This window comes from Apteryx rowi, unplaced genomic scaffold (genome assembly GCF_003343035.1).
Source record: "Apteryx rowi isolate R43461 unplaced genomic scaffold, aptRow1 scaffold_667, whole genome shotgun sequence".
Lineage (NCBI taxonomy): Eukaryota > Metazoa > Chordata > Aves > Apterygiformes > Apterygidae > Apteryx > Apteryx rowi.
In genome coordinates, this window is record NW_020450946.1 from 359,484 (window position 1) to 367,341 (window position 7,858).

Genomic DNA, 7,858 nt, shown 5'->3' on the forward strand with positions numbered 1-7,858 from the left:
ATCCTTTACTGTTATAGGATGAAAGCATTTTGAAATAATTCTGACTAATGAAAAATTTCAAGTTAACAATCAGATTAGTGAAAATGATGGCATCATAAAAATCCCTCCATTTTAATCACTAGCTAATGTTACCTGTAAACACTGTAAAACTTAAGAGCTGTTGAAACAGACTAATGTTACTAGGGTTTTTTATGATTTATAACTGTAACAGTCCCATTCCCAAGACAATCAACTTGTTTTAATGAAATGTAGCTTTCAGTTTCATACTGTAAAGCAATCAGCCAAACTGAATCTTTTCTATAAATTACAAATTTTTAGAGTAGAGACTTAAATTTCCTATAGGGGGTGTACTGAAGGAAATATATCTGGAAAAGGCATTCTCTTCCCATTAGTGGCACTACTTATGTGAAGTCAATAAGAACATAAATCTTTGGACAACTTTAGTAAGCAAATTCCATTTCTTTGTATTGTACTTCAGAGGTTGATAAGGACAGAAATGCTATAATCTTGGTATTTAGAATAGTCACCTGAAATGAGGAATATGATAGCAATAGCCATCTCTCTCTCTCTGTCTCTCTCTCTTTAAGAGCTTTTAACTGATTATCTGAATTACACGATTCCATCCACAGAAGTCTTTGATATGCTGTTTCAAAAATTCATCCTCAGCTTCCATTCTGAATTCATATTCAGCTTCGTCACATTAAAATGCTATCTCCCGGAGCAAGTTCTTTCCATTACCAAATTTCTGTCCTCCATGTAGATGCATATAACCTTTTCACAAGTCTCTCCGTATCATTCTTTTTGTATAACTATGCAACATGAGATCATTTCTAATTACTGGTCATCATTCTTATGGATCCTCTCTGAACCATCTGATTTAACATCATAATTTTTGATTTGTGTTCTGGGCCCAGTGACTGTGTCTAGCCTTCTCTGCTAGAATCACCTTAGTGAGTGTGTCCAGTCTGCCTCTGGTGGTGTCTGATCTCCAGTGAGCCTCTGGCATGACAACACTGCATCAAATCTGAGCTGTCTTTGGGAATATCCACTGCCCTGTAAGTCCCTGCAATACGCTGAACACAGATCTTCTGGCACTCATACTTAGTAGTCTGCTTTGTGTTCAGCTGCTAGACCTACCACACAGCCTTTTATAAGAAGCACCATCCAGTGTTGTCTTTCAACATTCACAATGCTCTTGATTTCTCAGTTTACTGCAACAGGATGCTATTCACAGGCACCAAGAAACCTCAGTGAAGAAGTCAGAGGCTTCACAGGAGACCAGAACAAGCATCATGGTTCCATATCAAATGCTACGCTGCCCTGGCCTGCTCCTAGTAGGCCAGTCTGTCACATCTCAAAAGCATAGGCAAAATTTCAAAGTACTACCACCAGGCTGATGTTCACTGTGTCCCAGTGGTTGTGGCTAAATATTTAGCACATATGGATAGAACCCCATAGACATGTTCATACAGATCAGTGCCACAGCAGCTGGGCATTGGCAGTCCTGTGTCACTCTAGTGATTATGGAAGCTTCTTTGATCACATGTGGGCAGGCCTGCTCTTGAGTGGCTGCTTCTCAAGAAATCATCTTGCCATTCAGCGTACTTAGCTGTGCATTGGCCTTAAGCAACTCATATTTGGTGTATATCAGAAGGGACCCCAGTTATTCTAACCATCACAGGTATCATACTCCATCTTACTTCAGAGTCTCGATCTAGGCATCTTAACAATCTGTGCATCTCAACATCAGCAAGTTGGCTTACTTCATATGTGGCATATGCTGTTTCAAAAATCTAGTATCTACTTCCCAACAAAATCCAGCCCCTGATGTCCCTTTCATATGTTTTCACCCCTATGGTAAGAGGCAACTACTTGCACCTCTGCCAATCCCTTGCTGCCTTTTGTTTGTGGGCTTACTGTGACAATGCTGACAACAACAAGCAGTTCACCTTTGTCCTCAACTTCTATCTGTTGACTACTGAGTACAACCATGAAGTCTTCAAAATGGCTGTTGCTTCCTACTCAGTGAACTGGACATCAGAATGGAGGATCACAGTGACCTCCTGTTTATCTTCTCTTCAAAATCCATGTGAGGAGAGCAGCAAACCTGTCCAACCTGGGCAAATACTGGAAGTCTGAGTGCTCTGGAGAGTCCTTGCCTAACTGGCAGTACCCCTGGGTATGTTGTTCTCAGTGAATGTGGCTCTGTCTCAAGAAAGAGTTTTGCAACGTGTTCTGTATGTACTGGTGGGCTTACCTCTGCCTTCCTGTCATGGCAGCATAACTCAGCTCTGCCTCACCTCTAGAGTCTTAACCCTTCTCTCTTTCCTCTTCCTCTCCCAAGAAAATTTCCTTAAGCCTTCCATATACACCCTTCTCTTCCTTTGCACCCCCCAGACTCCCTCCTTCATTGCCATGATGATGGGAAGCAGGTTAGTTGCACTGGGCTGCTCAAACCACAGTTCCAGGCTACCTCCCCTTGAAATTCCTCCTGCTCTGAAAAACTTTTGCCCTCTCCTAGACTATTTATTATTTGGCTAAAACTGGAAAAAAAGATTTGCTTCTCACTGCCATCCCCAGCTCAGAAAACATGCCTGACAACCCATCACATTGACACACCGTTGGTATGATTCTTTTGGACATTCCTTCTTGCAAGTCTTAACTGTGTATCAAGGAAGGAGGAGCTATGCTTCTGTTCAAAGTCCAACATACCATCAAATGGGTATCATCTTACATATCTGCCAGATATGTTCCCCCAGCTCGTGTGCCTCTCACATACAAACAGCAAAGGGATTCCCCCTTACCCCAGTGCTAGTATCACAGGGTAAAGGGGAGACTGCATCAGACTTTATATTCACCAGTGTGGCTGCCCACTGCTTAAATGACATGGAACAAGGAAGTTTCCTAAGACTTCTAGAACATTTTAATTCACAATAGAGCTAGCATATCAGATTAAATGAAAAGAATTTGAGCTGTGAACTCAGCAATCCAGATTACCATTCCTTAATAACAACATCCCACTGGAGTGTGTAAGAAAGCCTGTGATATCTCTGCGAATTCAGTTAAGATACATATTATTAACTTTCTCTACATAACACCTGCAGCCTCAGGGATTCAGTTTTATCTCATTCAGCAGTTGCTAAATTCTTTAATGAGTTAAGTAAATAATTCCACAAATAAATGAAGTTCTATATATGGTCTGATGAAACCACCACTAAGGCAAGGTCATGTGTTCCATGAAAATCCGTTCTATGAAAACTTCTTTTCTAGTTGCTACCAATTCTGCTTGAATAATTGGACAGTTTAATGCTTTGCCGTTAGGCCAAACTCATACTCTGTTTCATATAAATGAAGTCTTGCTCTTTCTTCATATGGTAGGTCAGCACACAAAATAGATATGTCTAGGATTCCTTTTATTTACACAGCCTTTGTAGAGTATAAAGAGTCCAGTTTCAGCAATTTGAAGAGCTGCTTCATTTACAGGAAACATCATGTGTGCTTATATTTGAGTTTAATGTTATTTTATCTTTATTTCTCATTTGAAGAGAGGTGTGATAAAAGGGGATACATTAAATGTATTGCTCTATCATACAATGAAACTTACAATCAATGTGTATATTGTTTTTGTGAAGCATATAGTTATGCTCAGTTTTATAAACTGCTGCTGCACAATGAAGTTCTGCTAAGTCTAAGAAGCTTAATCAGTTGTGGGACAGATCCTTGCTTCAAGCCCCATTCTGGATGACAATATAAACATTTCCAAAGAAAAACACATTTTGTAAGAGTAAATACTATTCCATTGCCATTAAGGAAAACAATAATTATTATAATAAAGAGTGTCTTACACTAAGTGATCTTGTGGTTCTTAAATGTCTCAGTCTTGCTTTAGTAGTCAGGGCCAAATTCTGCTTCCACTCAAATCAATGGGGAATTCTATAAACTTCAGTGAGGAAGAGATTAGATCCTTCATGAGTTGCAAAAGCCATCTATTTCATTGTGTATGATAACTCTTCTACTTTCATCCCTTTCAATTATACACTTAAGCAAACTTTAGCTTTCCCAGCCTTAGTCAAGCAAGATACTACCTTAGAGGACTTAAAGATGTCTAGTAATTATCTGTGCTGTAATTTTACTGCTGTAGTATATTTTAACCCCTCTGTGGCACATAATGCAGCCTTGGAGCCTTTTACTGTGGGTCAGTGAAAAACAGCAATATCTAACCATTGGTTCTTATATGTTGCATTTCGCTGATTATGTTTCTAGCATTCAATTATTCATTGAAAGAATTAAACTTTTATGATCTACCTGCTGTAAAACAGAGGAGACTTTATGTCTGGAGAGATGGCTCATATTCAACTATCTCAATAGCAGCTCCTCTTTGCTGCCCTCCTTAAGGAATGGTGATGAAACACACTTCTACTCATCAGTGTTGAGTTACACAACAGAAGCCTGATAAACCTTTCTACGTTCTGTGCTTTTCATACATTAATGAGAGGGTGATGATAAGGTATTACAACATAAGTGCACAAGACTGGGCACTGTGTGTTACGACAGGAGGACTGACTTGATTCTTTAGAAGCAATTTAACCTCTCCTTACAAGAAGAGCTAACACTTAATTAGCACAATGTGCCCAAGTATCAGTCACCACCTTGTAGATTTACAGAGTTCAATGCTTGTGCAGGTACAGCAGTAATTAAAAAGCCAGGCTTGCAAGCTGGGTGATGTAACAAAGCCATACCACCTGCATATTGGCCAAAAAAGGAAATATCTAATACAAAATAACAAGAATTACTTACAGATCCACTTTTTTTTCATGGGCTGGAAGTAAAGTCTGTGTGCCCATGGGCCCAATGGCCCTTGCCTTTGAGATCAACAGGAATTGAAAAGTGAACTGAAGTGCTGTTCAGCTGGAATAAGATGTGTGGACAGACTAGAGAACTTTATTCTTCCCTACTCTTCACAGGATTAGACAGACAGTAGCATCTGTACAACTGTACTAGTGTCCTCAGTAGAACAACTCAGAGTTGGCTTTTCAAAAACCAGCACTTACTAACAGGTGCCACTTTGGAGATATATTATGCCTATGACACTAAAGTTTGCTTTGATTTCCCACTGTGATTAGTATTGCTAAATGTCTGACTCCTTAATGCGAATCATTGTGTTTTTACTGTTTTCAAGGAGCTGATCAGCCCCTTTATGGATGTGAAACATGCTTCAGAGGCTGCTGCAGACATCAGATAGTCTAAACAGAGCACTAGTACTTAGCATGAAGTACCTCAAAGTCTCTTCTCTGGTGGAGGTGCCATTGTACCACAAGGTCACCTCAGTAAACTTGTCATCTGCTCCTTCCACTGGTGTATTGCTGGTGTTCATGGCATACAAATGAAGAGAAGTGGAAGCTAGCTCAAGAATGAAAAATCTCTTGAGGAACGGGGACTAGACTCATTGCTGAACCAAAAAGGCTTTGTGTGAAGGAGGAAGCAGGGAGCAAGAGAGGGGAGGAGCATCAAATCCAGACGTTACTTCAGGCATTAATTCCCTAAGGGTTAACTAGAGATATATTAGCATGATTATAGAGACAGATTGAAATCGGATTTCACACACAGATATGTAGCACACCAAGGGTTATGAAAATCTTCCTTGACTGGTGAAAGCACAATAGTGTAGCCGTTCATTGCCCAGCAAACCTGAGGAAGCTTGGCTCTGATTCATGTCCACAGACAATAAAGAAATCACACAATGAACAATTACTTTCATACAGAACTCAGACCTTTTCCTCTTTGAGGAATTCTTCTCAAGTGAAGGAGGACATGATCTAAAGGGTGAGCTTGTAGTTACATAAATCCACCCTATCTTTTAGGTACACCTCAGTACACTATTACTCAGACTGTGAGGCCATTCACTTTCTACACCTTTTCGCAGCAAGTATTAGATATAGTTAACCACTTCTTTAAGCTTTTGAGCAATCATTCTTTCTTGGTGCCCTAGCCTGACATGGTGGGAATGCTGACATAACATTAGTAAGCAGATGAGAGCCAGGATTGCATGTGCCTTGACCAACTGCCAGCTCAGTCTGCTTGTTCTCTGAGCTGCCCAGACCAGAAGCAGTCAGTGACCAGAATGTGGTCAGCCCTGAGCTGGAGCTAATGTTGCCGTGCCAAAGCAAATACAGCTTGTCTCCTAGCTGAGCTAATGGAAGCTTCATGGTGGCTCACGAATAGCTCAAGCAGGCTCTCATCAGCCTGGAAAATACCACGTAGATAAATCTAGTGTAGCTTTCAAAGAAGGCAAGAAATTAATGTGCTTATAGGTGGAAGAACTGGGCCTTTACACACTGCCTATACCTCTGCAGAGTTTAGCTAATGTGAGGCAAACAAAGTAGCTCTGGCTATCTGAACAGCAGTCATGCATTTCTTATTATTGATTGGGTTTAAAACATTCTAACCTGGGCTCTTTCAGGGAAACAGTGACTTTTTGGCAGTCTGGATATCAGTTATACAGACTGCCTACACTCACAGCTTCTGCTCTAAAAAAAAAAAAAGAGGGACCCTGTTAAGACATGATGCCATGTTAAGACTTGATACCATGTTAAGACATGATACCAGAAAGACATTCTCACGTGAAAAAAAATTAGGAAAGAAATTAGGAAAGAAAGAGATCTTAGTATTTCTTCTTGCTCCCATGCTACAGGAGTGGAACACGTACACCTTTTATTTTTCAGTCCTAGAAACTTAGCCAACACTAGCTATTTCATTGCATCTCCAAAAGGAACACATTTGGATATTTTCCATTAAAGAAAATGAAAAGCTAATATTTCTCATTTATATTTTTATGTCATCCCAGATCAGGGAAACTCATAATCATGAGTCTCATTGAGGTTAAACTAAAGGTATGACAATGTCTCAAACTGGTTAGGGACAGTATTCATGTCCCATAGGCAAGGAAAAAGTGCATGTTACTATTAAATTACAGAGTATTAACAAAACCATGCATGTATGCAGTCATGTTTAGAGACAGTCATATCATGAGGCTTTGCTCAGCTGAAGTTTAGGGGAAGCATCTGTGAAATCAGTGGAACAACTTACGGTTGGATGCACAAGGAACATTGTTGTGTTGGAGCTATAAAAGATCTGACTACAATTTAGTTAAAATTTTGTCACTAAGACCACATCTTCAGATGATTTTCCTTCCTCTTTCTGTGCTTTGTACGTAGAAATGATTAAGGATATTTATTAAACCCATTCTACACCATCTTAGAGTACAGTGAATCTTCTGTAAAGAAAATGCTATGGGGCAATAATAGGCCTGTGCATGAAAACCTACATAGCTTATTAAAAATAAATGATAAATGAGTGACTCTTCCCACAGGCTCCTTGCACTACCTGGGACTATTCACTGTAAAACACTCTCTAAAGAAATTTACAGGGGATTATATGTCAAAACCATTCATAAAATCATACAAAAATAATCCTGGAAGAGGTTTCAAGGGATTATAGTCTATCCTGTTGCCCAAGACAAGACCAACTAACTTTCTTGTTTGAGGTCTGTCCAGTCTATAACCTCCACAAGCAACCTCTTAATTGCATTGCAAAGATTTTTCCTCCTGTCCAAATTAAACCTTCCCTCCTCCAATCTGGCCTGTTACTTTTAGTTCTATCTCCCATAGACATAAAAGAACAAATTATTCCCTTTGTCTTTGCAGGATCCCTTTATGTATTTATATGAACTGCCTCAGTCTTTTCTGTAGACTAATCAGCCTCAATTCATTCATTTTTTCCTTGTTTGACACGTTTTCTAGACCTCTGATCATTGTTGCTGCTCTCTGTTGACTTTCCCTGCCTGTGCAGACAGAGAGCA